General features: G+C 42.1%; 2 pseudogenes; one reads left to right on the forward strand and one right to left on the reverse strand.

Moving 5' to 3' along the window:
* Positions 1-250: 250 nt before the first annotated feature.
* Positions 251-973, reverse strand: LOC137235140 (pyruvate dehydrogenase E1 component subunit beta, mitochondrial-like; annotated as a pseudogene).
* A 704-nt stretch (positions 974-1677) lies between these two features.
* Positions 1678-2680, forward strand: LOC137235141 (protein will die slowly-like; annotated as a pseudogene).
* The last annotated feature ends 16787 nt before the right edge of the window (positions 2681-19467 follow it).

Raw genomic sequence — 19467 nt, forward strand, 5'->3', positions numbered from 1 at the left:
ACGCAAGCAATTCTACACTTGCCAACAAATTTATGATTTCACAGCTTTCGTATAGTATTTTCTTTTGCATCACGAAAGGCTTTTACGTTTTTGAGTGCTGACTTATAATTTCACGTTTGTTTAAGCCAAAACAAAAGGAAACTGTTTTCATTTAGCCGTATCAATTAAAAAAATAGTATTTTCACACCTTCTGCTAAGCTATCAAATAGAGCCAAACTGGTACCTGATCCAAATGTCGTCTCAACAGGCTTTAGAGAGCAATAATCCGATGCGTTGATCCTATAATTTTAGTTACAGCTGCGACAACATTTTGCCTGTGGTAAGGCATTAACTTCTAGTGTTTTGGCATATGTCATGGGTATATCAACGCCACATACATGCCTTACGGGTGCATCCAAAATGGAAGAAAGTTTCATCCTCCGTAATACGCGCACAAATTTCAGCGCCAACATCATGCTGTGCCTATCCCTCTTCCACAGTGACAAGATGATGCGTTACTGATTTGTAAATGGTATCTATATCAAGTGGGCGTATGAAACGCCAGTTTATAATCTCAGCTTCAACGCCCTTCTTGCTAGTTCGGCTGCAGCTGTTGGGGAAGTTTTATATTGCCCTCGAATGTGCTACCAATGTAATGTGGTTGTTAGGTTTCATCATTCTTGCCTTACCAATGGGTAATACAAATCTGTGTCTCATACTTTATCATCCACTGGACATACATTGCAACATAAACCCCCGGACAGGACAATGTGCATACCAAGGAGCAAAGCGCTGTGAATGTTGAGCGGTCACATACGTGGCAGTGCCATCGAGACCACGAGAAACGATTGGCATATTGGCCATACCGGCAGACATGTGAAATGCTTTAGCTGCTGAAGTTAAGTGTCATGACCTCGTAAATTGGTCTTAACCCTGCCATTGCCGCACCAACTGCAATGCCCGCGAAAGATTCTGGCAGTGATATAAATCTCATGCATAAAACCTGCCCTTAAACTTGTTTTGAGTTCGCGGGTAGTTGTGGCATGATCGGTGGCCGTCCAAATCAAGCGTTATATTTTGGTGGCCATGGGTATGATGAAGTAATATGTCTCGATCCACATACAATACAGCGATGCTGCACTACATCAGCGTTATGCTCATAACCATGTGTCGCAGAAGTTTTCAACAAATGGATCCATCAATTGCGATGTGCTTTTTCTGCCAATCACGCCTCAGCTTCGAAGTTTTATCGAGAGCCTCACACCTCTAGCGCTTTATATGTTTACGAATTTAAAAGATTTCCGTGCAAAACGATCACGCTATTTATGAAAGCACAATCGGTGGTTACAATTTTGCAGATGCTAGTGGTTTTTTTTTTTTTGACTCAGCTGAATGCAAAATTTGGGGAAAAACATTGGAAAAGTAACTTCAACCAAGAAATCTTTAATTAGTAAATAACACGAAAAATACTTAATTCATATTTTGGTAAAGTTGCTGGAGCGCAATATCCTCAACAGACTGTAGGTAAAACAAGCAATTAATAAAGTCTCAATTGACTGCTTCAGCTCAGTCGGCTATAGCAACAACAAATCACAACACCGTGCGGCGTGAAGGCATCATCCGCAATTATAATCGCCAAAGTAAATTCAAGCCGCAGCACTGAATTCGTGTCACGTACCATTGCCCCTTGTCCACAGGATGGTACCAATCGGTGCTGTACATGGCCATCCAGGTGTACCTGCGCCACAACCAATGCCAACTGCGCCGACAGACCATAACACGCTGCAATCTTCATCATCCACACCATCTAATGCTCCATCAAACAACGGTTCAATGTCCGTCAAACCCAACTATGCATTAAAGTTTACACTGGGCGGACACACCAAAGCGGTATCTGCGGTTAAATTCACCCCAAATGGTGAGTGGTTGGTCATCTCTTCAGCTGATAAATTAATCAAAATTTGGGGCGCATATTAATGCAGATTTGAGAAAACTATATCCGGTCATAAGCTTGCCATAAGCCATGTTGCCTGGTCATCTGATACACGTCTTTATGGTAAGCGCCAGTGACCATAAAACACTTAAAGTATGGGAACTGGGTTCGGGCAAATGTTTGAAAACGCTAACTGTGTCCCTCAGCAATTGTGTCTTCTGTTGCAACTTTAATCCGAAATCGAATTTGATAGTGTCTCTCAGTTTTGATGAGAGCGTGCGTATTTGGGATGTGCGCACTAGCAAGTGTTTAACAACTCTGCCAGTACATTCTGACCCTGTGTCAGCCGTTCATTTCAATCGTGATGGTTCATTGATTGTGAGTTCCAGTTATGACGGACTCTGTCGCATTTCGGATACAGCCAGCGGGCAATGCTTGAAAACACTGATTGATGACGATAATCCGCCTGTGAGCTTTGTCAAATTCTCGCCAAATGGTAAATATATACTAGCCGCAACTTTAGACAATACATTAAAGTTATGGGATTACTCCAAGGGCTAATGTCTAAAAACATATATGGGACATAAAAATGAGAAATACTGCATATTCGCCAACTTCGCTGTTACTGGGGGCAAGTGGATAGTGTCGGGCAGTGAGGGCAATATAGTCTACATTTGGAATTTGCTTCCGCAGCATTGGAAAATGACAAGACGATCAAATTGTAGAAGAGTGATACATAAACATGGACTCATCCACTCAGATGTCTGACTAGATACAAATAGTTCTACGTATACTTATAAAAATAGCTTAAGTAATCCATTTTAATATCTTATACCACGAACTGTATTGGAATAACACATTACCATCTGCAAACTGTTGTGGCCGACAGATATCTGAGATATACCTACGGACAATAATGAGTTTATAAAATTTGGACCTGCCTATAAGTTGAAAGTACCGGCTTCGAACATTATCAAGCCGGAAAACAGTATGGAAGATTTGGAAAAAAGAGGGCATGTTATTCAAGGTAATCTACAGAAGGTCAATGCATGGGCTCTTGAACGTGAGCTGCGGCGCATCGGTGCATGCTGAAAATCTAAAACTGACTGACTACCAATAGCCTACAGGTCTATATTATTCATTATTATGTGGTGTTACCTTTACAATTTTATCCTTCCTTTGATTTCCGGTTTCAGGAAGATCGCCATCGAGTTTTAAACTCATTACACCTCGATTAAAAAAAAACGCAAAGACTCAATCACAATTGTCACTGATGATGACTGCCAGGAATTGGAATGAGCTATTGGTGAGTGAGATCCATAATTAGCGTGTGCTTATTCCTAGCCATAGAAATAAATCGCTTTATGAAACCTGTATCATTGGCCATTTATAGGGAAGTACATGATTTTCAAAAAAGGGCTTTTCTAACCATTTATATTTTTTTGAACATGGGGTTGGGTTTCAATTCAAGAATTATGACATCATACAAATACAGAAGTCGTTCCTACTGCCCCCTCCGGAAATAATTTCAAACGAAAAGAATCTGTAGATAGAAGACAGTGACCTCAATGGATATTTTTAGTTCAATTTCTCCTCTTCGTATTTCAAGCACCAAATAGGTGTGCAAAGGAGTTTATGTTACTTCCTTTATGATGCGTTTTAAAAAAAATATTGACTCTATTCGGAACATTACCAACATGCTTTTCTGTGAATATTTACACTAATTTAAAATAAACTTGCTGCGCTAAACGTAAGCTTTGAAGGCAAGTGTTACTAAATAATTTAGCTGTGCAGATAATTTGTAAATATTTACAACCGGGACGAGAAAACTATTGCTCATTCTCTCAACTTGGAAAATTTCGATCACTGCCTTTAAGTGATTGACGTGAACAGACGTGTTTTTGCTGCGCTCTAATGTTTTATTTAAATTTGTGCTTTTGTTAAGTGTCGCTTAAAAATAAAAATTACAATCTAAAATTGTGATAGAACATTGACTCTCTTAGTTTTTCTATGTTTATCATAGTTTATTAATTGCAATATTATGCCTTGTTTTTGTGGCCATAGAGTGGATCGCGCCCAAACTTCGGTGCAATGTGAAAATTGCAGAGAAATTTACCATATAAGTTGTGTTGTTGGTAGCTTGTCTGCCGACCTAAACCATCTAAACAATGTTGACAATATTTACATTTGTGGTTTGTGTGCTCCATCTCAACAAGACGAGTCTATTACTTCACATAACTCTTCTTTACAACAACAACAAGCTACTCTAGTGCAAATGCCTAACCCGATATCAGCTAATGACAATTTTGCTTCACATAACTCTTCGTTACAACAACGACAAGCTACTCTAGTGCAAATGCCTAATCCGCTAACTGCTAATGAAAATTTTGCTGAGTTGAACATTTTTAACTCTCAGTCGCTTTCTGCTATGGCTATTTTGCATAAAGATAATGAGGGCTTACGAGAAAAAAGAGATTCTCTTCAAGCTGAGGTTCGTGGCTTGCATTGTAAGCTCACTGAAAACAATTCTATTTTGTCTCATTTGCTCACGAAATTTGAGAAATTGTGCTGTGTAAACAGCAACTTGTCTACATCAAAGCAGTCAGCTTCTTCGTGCGTGTCAACAGTCGCTAGTGGATCTGTTGATAATAATGCTGCTGTTACTAATACTTCAACTGCGTCTGGCTCTGCTGACGGCGTTGATAAAGCCGTCGAGAGACTATACAACCAGACTGATACTGCTTCCTATGCACATCCACCGTCGAATATTCAGCCTCATGATGCTGCTGCTGTTGCTATCTCTTCAAGTGTGGTGCCTATTGTTAATGCGGCTGCTACGCAACTAGCTTCACCAACTCCGGTTACTGTTGACAAATCCGGTAACTCAAACGAATGGAAAACAGTGCGAAATAAAAGGAATCGAAGAAATAAAAGTGTAAATAAAGATAAAAATGAACATAAAATTCAAAATGACAATGGTGATGCTGACGCTGGTACAATTTCAATGCCTGAAGGTGTTAATAGTAGTAATAATGCAGTCACGGTGAATGACAACATTAGACCCATCCAGCCATCCAATAACAATATTTCACCCCACGAGCCTATTGTTGACGCTGTCGAAATTGTTGATAATGAAAATGGGCAGTTGACTGAGATGATGCATAGGGGGCGCAGGAATAATAATAATAACAAACAGGCTCGCATTATTGGTACTAGTGTTTGCACTGACCTTGATGTTGCCGATCGCTATAAATGGCTTCATATTTCCTCTTTTACACCATCTGTGTCAGATGGTAATATTATAGATTATGTGGCTAAGCAAACAAAGATAGAGGCGAAATTTCTATCATGTGCCAAACTGGTTAAAAAAGATGTTTCGCTGTCTACTCTGACTCGAGTGAGTTTCAAGTTGGGTGTTCCTGAGTCGTCGTATGAGAAGGTGTTATGCTGAGATCTTTGGCCGGTGAACGTCGTGGTAAAGCCTTTTCAGTTTTTTCGAAGGGCTCATCGGAAGCCGCTACGAAGGTAGTAAGGCGTGACTTCCCCCCTATTAAAAATATCAGTGGACTGAAAATTTATTATCAAAATCTGTCTGGCATGAGGACCAAAGCTGACCTGGTGTACAAGTTTAGCGCGCAGTTAGATTATGACATCTTCGTATTCGTGGAAACATGGCTTAATGAAACATTTTTTGATTCTGAGTTTTTTGACTCCAACCTTTTTAATGTATCTCGCAAGGATCGTGATGCAGAAAAAACTGGCCTCAATCGAGGCGGTGGTGTTTTAATTGCCGTCAAACGTAAACTTCGAGCTTCTTTAGTGCAACTAGAAATTAATGATACTTTGCTGGACCAGATCTGCGTTTGCTTAACTGGCACCACCTCGCAAGGTTCTCTGTACGTTATGGCATCATATGTACCACCTTCGAGCGCACTTGAGTTATACAAGGCTCACACAGACAATATTGTTTCTTTAGCTTTAAGTGATGTAAGTGATAATCATCTCTGTGTGCTAGGTGATTTTAACCTATGTAATGTCAATTGGTCACTCAGTTTATCTAATAACGGCCTTACGCCTTCTAATCTTTCTGGAAATCATGAATTGTACCTCATTGATAATTTATTGAGCCTAAATTTATTTCAAATTAACAATAATGTTAATTCTCTAAACAGACTTTTAGATCTTGTATTTATTAGTGATAATATTAATTGTGAAGTAAGGGAGTGCATGAACCCTATTACGCCTAGCGACAGGCATCATTTGCCTTTGATTACTACAGTTAATTTTTATTGTTTTGCTTCGGAGAATTTTGAAAGCAGTGTTTTTTAATTCATTTGATTTCTCCGGTTTTAATGATTGCTTATTTCAAATAAACTGGGAGGAGCTACTTGAGGGACTTGATACCGCTAATAGCTTCCGCACTTTCAAAACTATTTTATACAACCACTGATTGGATTGGATCTCGGTTAAAAGAAAAAGATCCTATAAATTGCCACGGTATTCAAGGGACTTAAAGAAATTGAAGAATCTTAGTAACAAATACTTTAAAAAATTCAAAAACTCGAAGAATCATTTGTTTTTTACTAAATACAAGTTTTATCTTAGGAGTTTCAACAATTTGGATAAGTATCTATACACCAATTACATTCGTAACATTGAGTCGAGTCTAATCCGAAATCCTTCTGGAATTACATAAAGTCAAAAAAATGCTGCGCCAGTGTCCCAGCAGGTGTTTTTCTCGATGACAATTCTGCGAATTCTCCAACTGAAACAGCCAATTTATTTGCGGAGTTTTTCAAATCGAATTTTGACCCAGAAGATAATAATAATCAAATATTTGAATTTCCGGAGAGTTAGGACTGTGTTGTTAACTTTGGATCGCTATGTCTCTCTTCTGAGGATATTAGTAAAGCCATTAATAAATTAAAATCCTCCTATCGGTCTGATGCTTGTTATGGTATCGCATCTACGGTGGAAGCAGTAAGGAAGGCGGTCGGCATGATGTGGTGGTGCACAGTGGCTAGTCATTGTCGGCTGGGGCGGGCCCTTGCCAACCTTACTGTTCCTGCGCCATAAAAAAAAGTTCCTATCATGCCTATCAAAACTGAAATCTGTCAAAATCAAAAACCCTGACAGAAGCGGAGAGACCGACTCAAAACGCTTATAAATTCAAACTAAAACAACATCCGGTCGAACCAGATGTCACGGACAGACCGTTAAACATTCAAAAATTTAAAATTCAAAAAAAAAGAAACTTCAAAAAAACTAAGCGCAAAAAAAAAATTACCGAACCGGACATGGCCGGTTACCAACGTTGAAAATCAAACTAAAAAAAAAAAACGGCTGAAAAATAAAAATATAAATAAAAGGGCCGAATATATCTTGGGGGCGCCGCGGGTGTTGTTGCGACGCCCGGTGCATATCCCACCCTCAAAATCCATGGCCACCGATGCACCTGAATTTCGGTGGCCCCTTACCTGTATTACCCTATGCCTTCTAAATCAATAATAATGCCAGCATTCCCATTCTACAAACCCTTTTTATTTATAATACATCATATATGAAAATACATAAGCTAGGTATGTAGACACTTGTAATAGCATACAATCTAATTACTTCCAATTAAAACATTCCTTCCGATATTATGCATGTAACTTATTCTTATTAAATTCAAAGGTGTAAATTTTGTTAATTTTCCCTCTTATTTTGGGTTGCCCTTATATATATATAATTATTTTTTTTCTTTTTATAAATCTCTATAAATTGTCTGTGTAGGTAAATATTCAGGTATATTGTATTATGCCATCGCCCTCTCTTCACGTGCATACATATATGAATGTTAAGTATTGCTGATTTTGCGTCGTAAGCGCGCTTGATAATTTTATGCCATGAACTGTATATAATTAGAGTATCAAACACAACAAGTTTTTCCAAAATTATAAACTTTTCAAGGGGATTATTTGTTTTTATGGCTTCAATTAAAACTTGTTGGTTCAATTAAAAAAAAAAAAATGCTGACCAAAAGAAACAGCAATGATGATAATCTGTTATTAGTTAAGGTTTCCCTTATTTAGAATTTTATGAATTAAAAAAAAACGTTTATATGTAGTACATTTATCGATTGAATGGCGTAGTAAGGAAATTCATTGAATCGTTAGTCACTACGACAGGAAATAAGAATAAAACCTAGACCTGATTGATTCCTATAGATTGCTTACACATTCATGTATCTGAAATAAAGTGCGCTGGTACACTTCATAAATATGTCATAAGTATGTGGCCACATACCTATTGCCTTATTAATGCAATATTACTAAACACCTAATGGTTGTTCGGTCTTTTCTTCATATAGGTTAATTTAGGTTGTGTTGGTTTTCTTCTTGTTTACAATTCATTTAGTAGCTGAGCAGCAATTTTGTTAAAATTTACATTCATTCCAATTGAGTTAGCAATGCGCATATGTGTTACCAGTTTATTAAAGTATTACATAATATAATATACTAGTTCGAACATATGTATGAACGTCGTTTTAATAATGTCCCTGAGCTCGCTTTATTTTCTATTCTTAGGTTGACGTATCTAATTTGGTTACAATAAGTTCAATTTCATCTCACTAATAAGTAAGCAAATGCAAAGAAAAATTGCATTTAAATAAATAAGACAACCGGAACTAAGCTCCAGTATAGTTAGACTGTAGTGTCCTAAATACGACAACGCTCGCCAGTGTGCATCAAATTATATGTATGTACTAGTTATATATATATAAATAGATTCCTAATGTTGTGAAACTAAAAGTAAGTGTTACTGAAGCGCATGAAAAAAAAAAATAAAAGGAACCCCACCCCTTAAATGCGAGAATTTTTAATTAAAGGTTTAGGTACAACTTCTAAATTTGTGTGTCTAATCCTAATTTCCCTTTTCTGTTTATTTTAATTAAGAAAATAATGCATTTAGTTTTGTCTAATTTCTAAAGTTTACGTTCTAACTACTTTGGCAGCGACTCACCCGATAGGCTAATACCTACTTAGCCAGCAAGAGGCTGTGGGTGTCTGTGGTTGTTGTTATTGCTGGTGCAAGGCCGGTTTAATTGTTACGGCCTGTTGTTGTCGTTATTGCTGGTGCAAGGTCAGTTTAATGGTTGCGGCCTGTTGGGGTTGTTATTGCTGGTGCAAGGCCGGTTTAATTGTTACGGCCTGTTGTTGTCGTTATTGCTGGTGCAAGGTCAGTTTAATGGTTGCGGCCTGTTGGGGTTGTATTGCTGGTGCAAGGCCGGTTTAATTCGATGGGCCTATATGAAGCGGCCTTTGCAGCTGTTATCGTGACCGGCGGTTGATGCGTCCGGTTTATTTCGGTGGGCCTATATGAAGCGGCCTTTGCAGCTGTTATCGTGGCCGGCGGTTGTTGCGTCCGGTTTATTTCGGTGGGCCTATATGAAGCGGCCTTTGCAGATATTATCGTGACCGGCGGTTGTTGCGTCCGGCTTATTTCGGTGGGCCTATATAAAGCGGCCCTTCTGTTGTTGTTGGTTGTGGTGGTTGGTTACAGCGGCCTATATGAAGCGGCCTTTCTGTTGCTGTTGGTGGTGGTGGTTGGTTACAGCGGCCTATATGAAGCGGCCTTTCTGTTGTTGTTGGTGGTGGTGGTTGGTTACAGCGGCCTATATGAAGCGGCCTTTCTGTTGCTGTTGGTGGTGGTGGTTGGTTACAGCGGCCTATATGAAGCGGCCTTTCTGTTGTTGTTGTTGGTGGTGGTTGGTTACAGCGGCCTATATGATGTTGTGCGGGCAGTGGTTGTCGTCTTAATATTAAACTGCCCCTTTTACAGAGGGTATTTCTTTACCTCACACTATTCTTATAGGGGCTTTAAAAAAAAAAAATTAACGCGTTCTTGAAATCCTGCTAACAATCACCAGTACTCACACAGCCGACCAACAAATTATGCCCGCAACCGTAGCCCAAGCACACCACGTATTCACTTCATATAATTACAGAAAATCTCGTTTGGATTTTTCGCTTTAAGTTACTTTATGTTCTATTTCCAATATGCGCACATAAGAGCCCATAGTTTATAGGTAATGCTTTTCGCAAAGTTGTAAAGTTCACGGCGTTGCTATGATCTAAATTCCCTGGCAAAACCCAACCGATACCAACGCTTGCAATCTAAGTTCTGATTTTCTGCCCAAAATGGCCGACCGCGCCATGGCATTGTGGAAAACTTTCGTTCCATTATTGCGACTGCGCAGTGGAACGGCGCCGTTAAATCGCATGATTTAACTGTGGTTGCCATAGTAGAACCATACAAGGTGGTAGTCGCGGTGACAATCCTGCATTATCATCATCATCATCATCCTCCTCAACTCCTATTGGAGCATAGGGCCTCGACCACCGACTTAAATCTTATTCTGTTAGGTGCAGTTCTTGTGATGTCATTCCACGTATATCCTGCGTCTTCGAGTTCTTTATCCACAGTTCTGCGCCAAGTTTTCGCAGGTGCACCAGGTCGTCGGCTTCCTTGTGGATTCCATCGCAATGCTTGTCTGGCTATATTTACTGGAGGTCTTCTGAGAGTGTGACCAATCCACGACCATTTACGCTTGGTTATTTCTGTGGTAGCCTTAGGTTGATTTGTTCTAGACCATAAGTCGTCATTTGAAATTCTTTCCGGCCATCGAATTTTCAGGATTTGGCGCAGACATTTATTAATAAAAACTTTGTAGACGTTTCTGAATTGAAGTTGAGCTTTTCCACGTCTCGCAAGCATAAAACAGTACTGATTTAACATTCGAATTAAACAGTCGAAGCTTCGTTTTTAAAGATATTTGGCTGGACCCCCACACGTTTGCCAGTTGCCCAAAAACCATTCTTGCTTTGTTTATGCGAGACTGAACGTCCTCATCTGCACCGCTCTTATTTGAGACAATACTACCAAGATAAACAACGGACTCTACACCTTCGATTTCATTTTCGTCAACCGTAAGCGTCAATGGCCTTGATGAAATACTATAGCCGCATCTTATGACTTTGGTTTTCGCTGTATTGATGCTTAGTCCGGCCTCCTTTGCATGTGTGTTGACAGCTTCTAAATTGTGTTGAAGGTCAGTACTTCTGTGGCTTAGCAGACAGACATCGTCTGCATATTCTAAATCCCCTAGCTGAGTGAAAGGCGTCCACTGTACACCGTGTCCACCATTTTCTGCGTTCCTCATAATCTCGTCTAATGCCAAGATAAACAAGAGCAGCGAGAGTATGCATCCCTGTCGCACCCGCTTTTAATTTCGAAGGGTTCTGAGAGGCGCCCATCGTGACTGACCCGGCACTTAAATTCGGCATACATTGCCTTTATAATGTTGATTATTTTATTGGGCATCCCTCGTTTTCGTAGTATTTCCCAAATATATTTCCTGTCGAGACTATCAAAAGCCTTTTTAAAGTCGATAAAAAGTAAATAAGCTGATGTTCTGTATTCACAGCATTGTTCAACAATGATTCGGACGGTATTTATTAGATCAACACAGGATCGGTTTTGTCTAAAGCCAAACTGATTTTCTCTTAGAGTTCCATACACCGCCTCTTGAATTCGGGACAGTAAGATCGTGAAGAACACTTTGCTAGGAATCGAGAGTAAGGTGATACCTCTGTAGTTGTTACAATCAGAGGTATCTCCCTTTTTTGCGACTTTTACAAGTATGCCTTCATTCCACTGACGAGGGTAGGATTCTTCTTCCCATACCTGACGGAGGATTGGAAGTAAGGTTTCAGCTGCGGTATCTGGATCTGCTATGAGGTATTCAGCATATATGTCATCAATTCCTGGGGCCTTGCCCTTTTTTAAGGACTTGATTACTGAAATTATTTCATTTTTCGTAGGGGGCGCGCTGTTTACCCCATTGAAGTGGGGTTGGCTGTTGTAGTTTGCAGCAATAGTGTTGGAATTTAGGTCGCTTCACCTACAGGATTATTTAATACTTTCTTGAAGTGTTCCACCCATACACTCATTTGTTGTTCGCTTTCAGTAATAAGATTTCCGTTTAAGTCTTTTACTGGTTTTTGACCACTCCTGTATTTTCCGGTGAGTTCCCTACTAATCTCATAGAGTTCCCTCATATTATTTAATCTGGCTGCCGTTTCAGCTCGACTTGCTAATGTGTCAGCCCATTCCCTCTTGTCTTTTCTAGCAGACTTCTTAATTTGCTTGCATTTTTCTTATACCTTGCGGATAACTGCCTTGCTTCCTCCGTGTCATTGTTGTTCGTCCGTCTGAGAAGCGATTCTTTAATTTTCCGCCGCTGTTCAATAAGTGTCCACGTACTATTTGTTAGCCATACTTTCTTTGCTTTGTTTTTGTGTCCAAGGATACTGCTACCAAGTTCTTGGTAGATATTATTAACGAAGTCTAGCCTGTCACCTGTACTACCACTCATGTTTACCTGTTCAACACGTTCGCGTACTGCGGCATTAAAGGCATTTTAATATTCTTCATGCTTTAGTTTCTCAATATCAATTTTCTTGCTAATTTTTGAAGGTTTTTCTGTACTGCGGCTACCTTAAATCTGAAACTACCAGCTACAAGGTAGTGATCGCTACCAATATCTGCTCCTCTTTTAACACGCACATCTAGCAAGGATGACCTCCATCTGCTGTTTATTAGTACGTGATCAATTTGGTTATTAGTGCGTTGATCCGGAGACGTCCATGTTGTTTTGTGGACCACCGATCACCAGACCGTTTTCACAACAAAATTCTATAAGCCTACTACCATTGTCATTCCGGGTACCAGGGCTGTGTTTACCCATGTATATATCTAGACCATCATTGTCAGATCCAACTTTAGCATTAAAGTCGCCCAGAATAACACATATGTCCCCTTGATTTACGTGTGAATTTTCGCAGCTGTTGAGCGTATCGAAAAATTCGTTTTTGATTTCGTCATTTTGGCTTTCTGTTGGTCCAATAAAACATGTTTCCTTGCTCTAGTGCGGAGTTTAAGTATAATAATTCTGGGGCTTATCGGCACCCATTCAATAATACTTTTCGCTATTGTACTTGTTATTAAAAAACCTAAGCCGCTGGTGTGACTCTCTCCTTCATTTCGGCCCGAGTATAGGAACGTTGTTCCTTGGTCATTTATTCGGCCATATCCTGTCCATCTGCACTCTTGTATGGCTAATATGTCTATTTTGTATCGGTGCATTTCCCTCCGTAGCTGTTCAAGCTTACCACTCTCATAGAGAGTTCGTACATTCCATGTACATATTTGTGTTTTATGCTTCATTCCGATTCTGTGATGTTTGTTACTTTCAGGAATATGATCTTGGTCGGTCGTTTCAGTTTCATTCATCCTAATATTAAAGCGTGAATTTGGCACCTCCACATCCGATGTGCCAGCTGCCGAAGCAGAGGGATTGTGTCGCAAATGCTGGTTACCCCGTGGAGAATAGTTTCCGTTATCGTTTTGATCCATGCTAGAATATTATTTAAATTTCAATAAGCGAGTGATGAGTTCACAGATTGCTCGAAGCAGGCCGCTCCTTACATGGAGAACAGACGCCCACCTGCCGGCTACTCGGCTCCCAAAGAGGCGACAGGATTTTTTTTTTTTTTACTTTGGTTTATTAACGAAGTGTCCTTCTTCGGCCTGTGTGGTCCGCGGGAGATATTTGATTTCTCTCCTACCACCCATATCTGGGAGGCATTCCCCTATCCGCCACCTGGGGACGCGCCCTCTAGGGATTTTAGGCTCCCCCGAAGGGGCCATCATTAAAAGTTCGATATATTTCGGTTTTGTGAACCGATGGACTAATGTCAAAATCATACTGCGCTGAAAGTTAATGTGTCAATTCGTATGAACCTACTAGTCAGCTGTCACCTTGTATAGTTACGCCATGGTGGCTGCCGTTATTGGGAATTTTCCGACATCGCTGGATTATTTCGTGATGCCACCTGCGCGAAATTAACAAAATTTTGTTTCAACCACCCCAGGCAGACATGAGTGAGGGTGGATCCTCACCTTTCCTATCACCAGCCAACTGGTACGTTCCAAGGTTGAATCTCCCAAGTGGACCATAACAAACCTGCTTCGCTTGGAAGACCTGACGATGAAGCGAACAGGAAACCGGTTCATCTGTGGGAAGCCACTACCGGGAACCTCCGATGCCAATCAACGTGGGGCACGACTCACCCCTGAGTTAAGAGTCTCAAAGTCCTACTACGGAGCTAGCCGGGCAACATAGGTCCATCAACAAAAAAGTTTAGTCAGATCGGGAATTAATTCTTTTTCCTAGTTTAAAAGGGCTTTGCGGCAATTAGACATTTGTTATGGAGAACTCGTCAAAACTCCGAAAGATGATTTCTAGTGGTTATCGCCCCCACTGAAAGGCAAGACAAAAAAAGTGTAGACATTTTGATATGGAGAACTCGTCCAAACTCCGAAAGGCTAGTCCGACCTAAGCGTGGACTACCAGGGTGTTCACGGTCCTCGGTGAGTACGCGTGTGAACACCCCATGAGGTCAGTGCTCGGGGATAATACTGGGCGAGATGTACCCGACCGCCAAAACGCCCAGACAAAAAAAATCCGATTGGTAGGTAGATATAAAAAAAGATCATTTGGTAATTTGGCAAAAAAAGTGTTCTTGTTGTTCATTGTGGACGAATATCCGAAGCATGGAAGCGCCCTATCAATTTCCCGTTTAGGTCCTCGAGATCATACAGTGCATAGCCTATTTTCCGGAGCACGCGACACTTTAGGTATTTTGGCAGGAATTTGGCGTTAATGCCCTGCTTGAAGTTACATAAGGCAAAGTTTTTCCTGAAAACTTCTTGGCCTTCCTTGTAGTTGACTTGCCTAGAGGGCTTGTTATAGGTGTTTATCCCCCTATCCTTGGCCTGATCTAAATTTCTACGGATCTGCTCGCGAATATTAGTCAACTTGTCCGTTCTGCTCACTATTGTAACCTGGTCTTCCCGAAGGCTGCCGAGTTTCTCTAAAATTGTGTACGCTGAGGCATGTTGAACCATATTTTGGCCATATAATGCAAAGTATGGAGAGCACTGAATCGCCGTATGAAAATCGCTTCTCAAAACTGATAAAATCTCGGGTATATGCTTATCCCAATCAGTATGGTCAGGTTTATCCTTCAGGAAAATCCTAATCATCGAAACAATTTCTCTATTAACGCGCTCGGATGCGTTTGCTTGGGGAGAATATAACCCCGTCCTCACGTGCGTCACCCCATAATTTGCAAAAAATTGGTTCATTTCCTTCGAGATAAACTGCTTTCCCTTGTCACTGTGAATAAATTGAGGGACCCCTACAGCTGGAAAAATTTCGGAAGCGAAGTAATTTATAGCGTTAACAGTGATGGCTCTCTGCATGGGCTTTAGCCAAACGTATTTTGAAAGATGGTCTAGTACTATAAAAAGGAATTGATTTCGCCGCTTAGATCTCGGATACGGTCCTAGGAAATGGCAATATAATCGCTGAAATGGCCTCTCGGATGCAAAGGTATTTTCTATAGGCGGTCTCGACTGCTGATTAGTAGGTTTTACTGATTTACAGGTATCGCAACGCTGGACGTAGTCCCTAACGTCCTTAGCCTGCTGCGGCCAGAAGTGTTTCTGCCTAACGCGTTCTAAGGTTTTCTGCCACCCGCCATGGTAACTCGGGTTAGCGTCATGTGCTAGTCTCACTGCTTCCTCAGTCAACCCTTTCGGCAACCATAATCGCCACAGCGAATCTTCTTCACCTTCCACCCCCTTACGAAATTTAACTCGTTTGAAAATTACCCCGTCCACCACTCGTAAATCCGGAAGCGATTCCTCATTTTCGGTGACGGTCCGAATTAAGTCTAAATATTCGTTGCTGCTAAATTCGGGCGAGACTAAATCTATTTCCCCGGGTGTGGTAGTGAAAGACAATTCATCGGCATCAAACCGCGACAGCGCATCTGGTACTACATTCAGGGTGCCCTTACGATGTTCCATTTTAAAGTCGTATCTTTGCAGTAAGAGCGACCAGCTCGCCAACCTCCCGCTCAAGTCCTTTTGTGTCATTAACCACTTGAGACTGGAGTGGTCCGTGATAATACGAAACGGTAATCCCTCCACATAGGGTCGGAAACGCTTCACGCTGATTATGGCGGCGAGACATTCCAGCTCGGTTACCGTGTAATTGCGTTGAGCATTGTTCAGTTTTTTCGACACAAACGCGATCGGATGCTCAGCGCCCTCGTTATCGACCTGGAACCACACTCCGCCAACACCTATTTTGGAAGCGTCGCATTGTATCACGAATTCCCTTGGAAAGTCTGGTTGGGCCAAGACAGGGGCGGAACTCAAAGCTACTTTTAGCTTTTCGAAGGCCTCTATAGCTTCAGTTGTAAGCTTGAACGGGCCTGCTGACTTACGAAGACAGTCGGTCAAGGTACCTGCCAAGTCAGCAAAATTGGTAATAAACGCCCTGTACCAATTCGGCATGCCCACAAACCTACGCACTTGCCGAGGGGATTTAGGGATCGGGAAGTTTTGCATTGCTTCTATTTTCCCTGGATCCACTTTCAAGCACCCGCTGCCTATCAGGTACCCTAAGTAACGAATTTCCTTCTAACAAAATTTACTTTTTTCCACGTTTATTGTCAGCCCTGCGTCTCTCAAACATTGGGCCACTTCCGCTAGCAATTTCAGGTGGTCTTCAAAATTAGTGCTGCATACCATTAGGTCGTCCAGGTAGACAAAGACATTCTCTCGCAGACGCGAAGGGATGGCCTTGTCCATCAGCCTACTCATAGTCTGCGGTCCATTGCACAGGCCGAATGGCATTACCTTGAAGTGGTACAGAGGCCTCCTCGGAACTGCGAATGCTGTTTTTTCCTTGGAGGACTCTGTCAATTTGATCTGGAAGAACGCGTCCTTCAGATCAATGCCACTAATAAAATGCGTATCTTTCAGTCTGCTCAATAAGCCGTTGATATGAGGAAGGGGGTACGAGTCTTTCTTAGTCACCGCGTTGACCTTCCTAGAATCTATGCACAGCCTAACCTTACCTGGTTTCCGGACCAGTACTACAGGACTACACCACGGGGAGTTTGATTCTTCTATAACTCCTAATTCGAGTAACCTGTCTAGTTCGCTAAAAGCTTCGGCTTGCCTCGGTGGCGAAAGAGGGAAATGTTTGCTTTTTATGGGAACTGCATCACCGGTGTCAATGTGATGCTCCACTAATTTAGTTTGCCCTCGGCCTAACTTCTCGTACGAAGGAAACGTCTCGATGACCTTTTGCAATTCTAATTTCCGGTCTGGTGACAATTCATGGAGGTTGAGTTCCTCTTCCTTTTCAAGTCTGGCCTCTATGCACTCTACGCTTGGGAATATTTCGGGAGCTAACGCAAATGCTCTCCAAAAATCTACCCCGAAGTAGGCTTCTTGGAGAAGTGAAGGAACAAGGTAAAAACGAATAACCTTAGTCACATTTTTAAAGGTGACCGGTAGAGATACTGAGCCTAATATTTTTTGCTTGTTGCCGCCCGCGGTATATACGAACGCATGTAAGGGCTGATAATCGAAGCCGTTGTTCTCTAGGAATTCTAAACTATTTTTTCCTAAGATGGAGACGTTGGCTCCCGAGTCCAACAGCCCTACAAGAAAACTATCTTTAATTTTAGCCTTTACGAGAGGCCTTTCATCCTCTGTAAGCGTTAACGTGGTGGCTTGCAGCAGTCTGCGCTCCTGTACTCTCCTGTGGTATCTCTTCCTACACTTCAAAATATTGTCCGATACCGGGTATTGTTCGAAAATGGTATGTCTTATTTGTTCATACCTATGTTCCCTTTCTTCTAGGTTTGGTGGAAATTGTGTTTGGCAAGCGACATCCCTATGCTGGCGTTGCAGAATTCTGGTCGGTTCGCCCATCGCGGATGAGGACGTTTGACTCTCGGATTCAGAACTATTCGAATTGTCCGTACTGTCAGGGTAAGTTATTATCATATTTGAGGGTTCTTCTGCCAGGGTACTACTGCACCTCGGAAGCTCACCACCTCCATGCAGAGATTCACCCTCTGGTTCAGTGCGCGGGAGGACGCCTCGAGCACTGGCTGGTGTGGGAGCTATGAAGCCGAACGAGGTTCCCCCGCCTTCTCGCTCGGGTACTGGTTTCCCTGCCTGCGATGGTCCCTAGGACATTTAGGAGTAAATACACCCTTATACCCAGATTTAAAACAAAAAGGATTCCTAATGGGTTCTTCACAGTATATGTAGGAGTGGCCCATTGCCTGGCAATTCCAGCATTGGATTCCCGAATAGTCCGGTCTCCTGTTGCGTCGATATTCCAGCGCCTCTATCTGTGGATCCACTTCGCCGTCCTCGCCTTCCATCCTTATATCCGGGGCTGTCACGCGTGCTTCGTTTACATGCCGTCCTGGGTAAGTGGCTCCCAACAGCTTGCTTTCTTTCAGCACTTGTTCACCTCTGCGTGCTACATCGCGTAGATCATGAAGGGTCCTTACATCTGCGTTGAAAAGCATCAGCTTAAGGCTACTGTTGACGTTCCTTTTTATAATGTCAATCAGTAGAAGCTCCGACATGGGTTCTGTTAAGCGCGCGTTCAAGGAAATTATGTCCGCGTGGAAAACGTTATAGCACTCACTTGCTTTTTGCTTTCGCATGGAGATCTCCATCATGATCTCTTGGTCAGTTTTCAAGGTGCCAAACTCTCTTTTCAATGAGTAGCATAAAAAGGCATATGTCGCATTAGGGTTTTGTTTTGTGAACAGCCAGTACCATTCTTCGGCCCGCCCGGAAAGAAACAGGTGGAAACTAGCCATTATTTGTTCGTCCGTGCATTGTGTGCGATCACACAAGGTGTGCAGCTTAAAATGGAAATCCGCTACGCTTCCAGTGCCGTCGATAGTGATTTTCCACTCCTGCGGTTTCACTACTATGCTGCTCCGTGCAGAGTACATTGGTGGTACTACTGTTGGCAGTGGGTTACGCTCCATCATATTCGCGTTCCGGTTCTGATGAATTGATTGCTGCGCAGATTCGAGAGCGGCGTTGAGCTGGTCCATATTGTTTCTGATTGAACCCATCTCTCTCCGCATTTCCTCCTGCGAAGCCTGGAACAGTCGGTGCAGCACTTCCACCCACGAGTCTGCCCGAGTAGCTTCGTTCTGCATTCCTGGGGTATTCGCCTGGTCTCCTGCAGCTTTTCCAAGGTTTCCAACTCCTTGGTGTAATGGTAAAGCGCCTACTCCATCTGGTGCATAAGTCGACACATTGGTCATTAGCCCCGAGATATCATGCGCGTTTAATAGGGGCGCATTAAGATTACTGGTGCTTCCAGGTCTGTCCAGCTTATTGCGAGGGTCATTCAGGTCCGAGCCCATATTCGGCCCCGCGGGATCTACATATGGTCCACCTACTGGGGTGTGCACCACCAAGGGACGCCTGGCCTTGGGGAAAACCCCCTATTACTACCGCCCCGGTTCTAGCTCCCCCGAAAGCTTCCCGCACTCCCAAACGGAGTATTTCGGCCCGGTTGGCCGTACGACTGCTCGCGTGATATA

Source organism: Eurosta solidaginis, chromosome X (genome assembly GCF_040869045.1).
Source record: "Eurosta solidaginis isolate ZX-2024a chromosome X, ASM4086904v1, whole genome shotgun sequence".
NCBI classification, from domain to species: domain Eukaryota; kingdom Metazoa; phylum Arthropoda; class Insecta; order Diptera; family Tephritidae; genus Eurosta; species Eurosta solidaginis.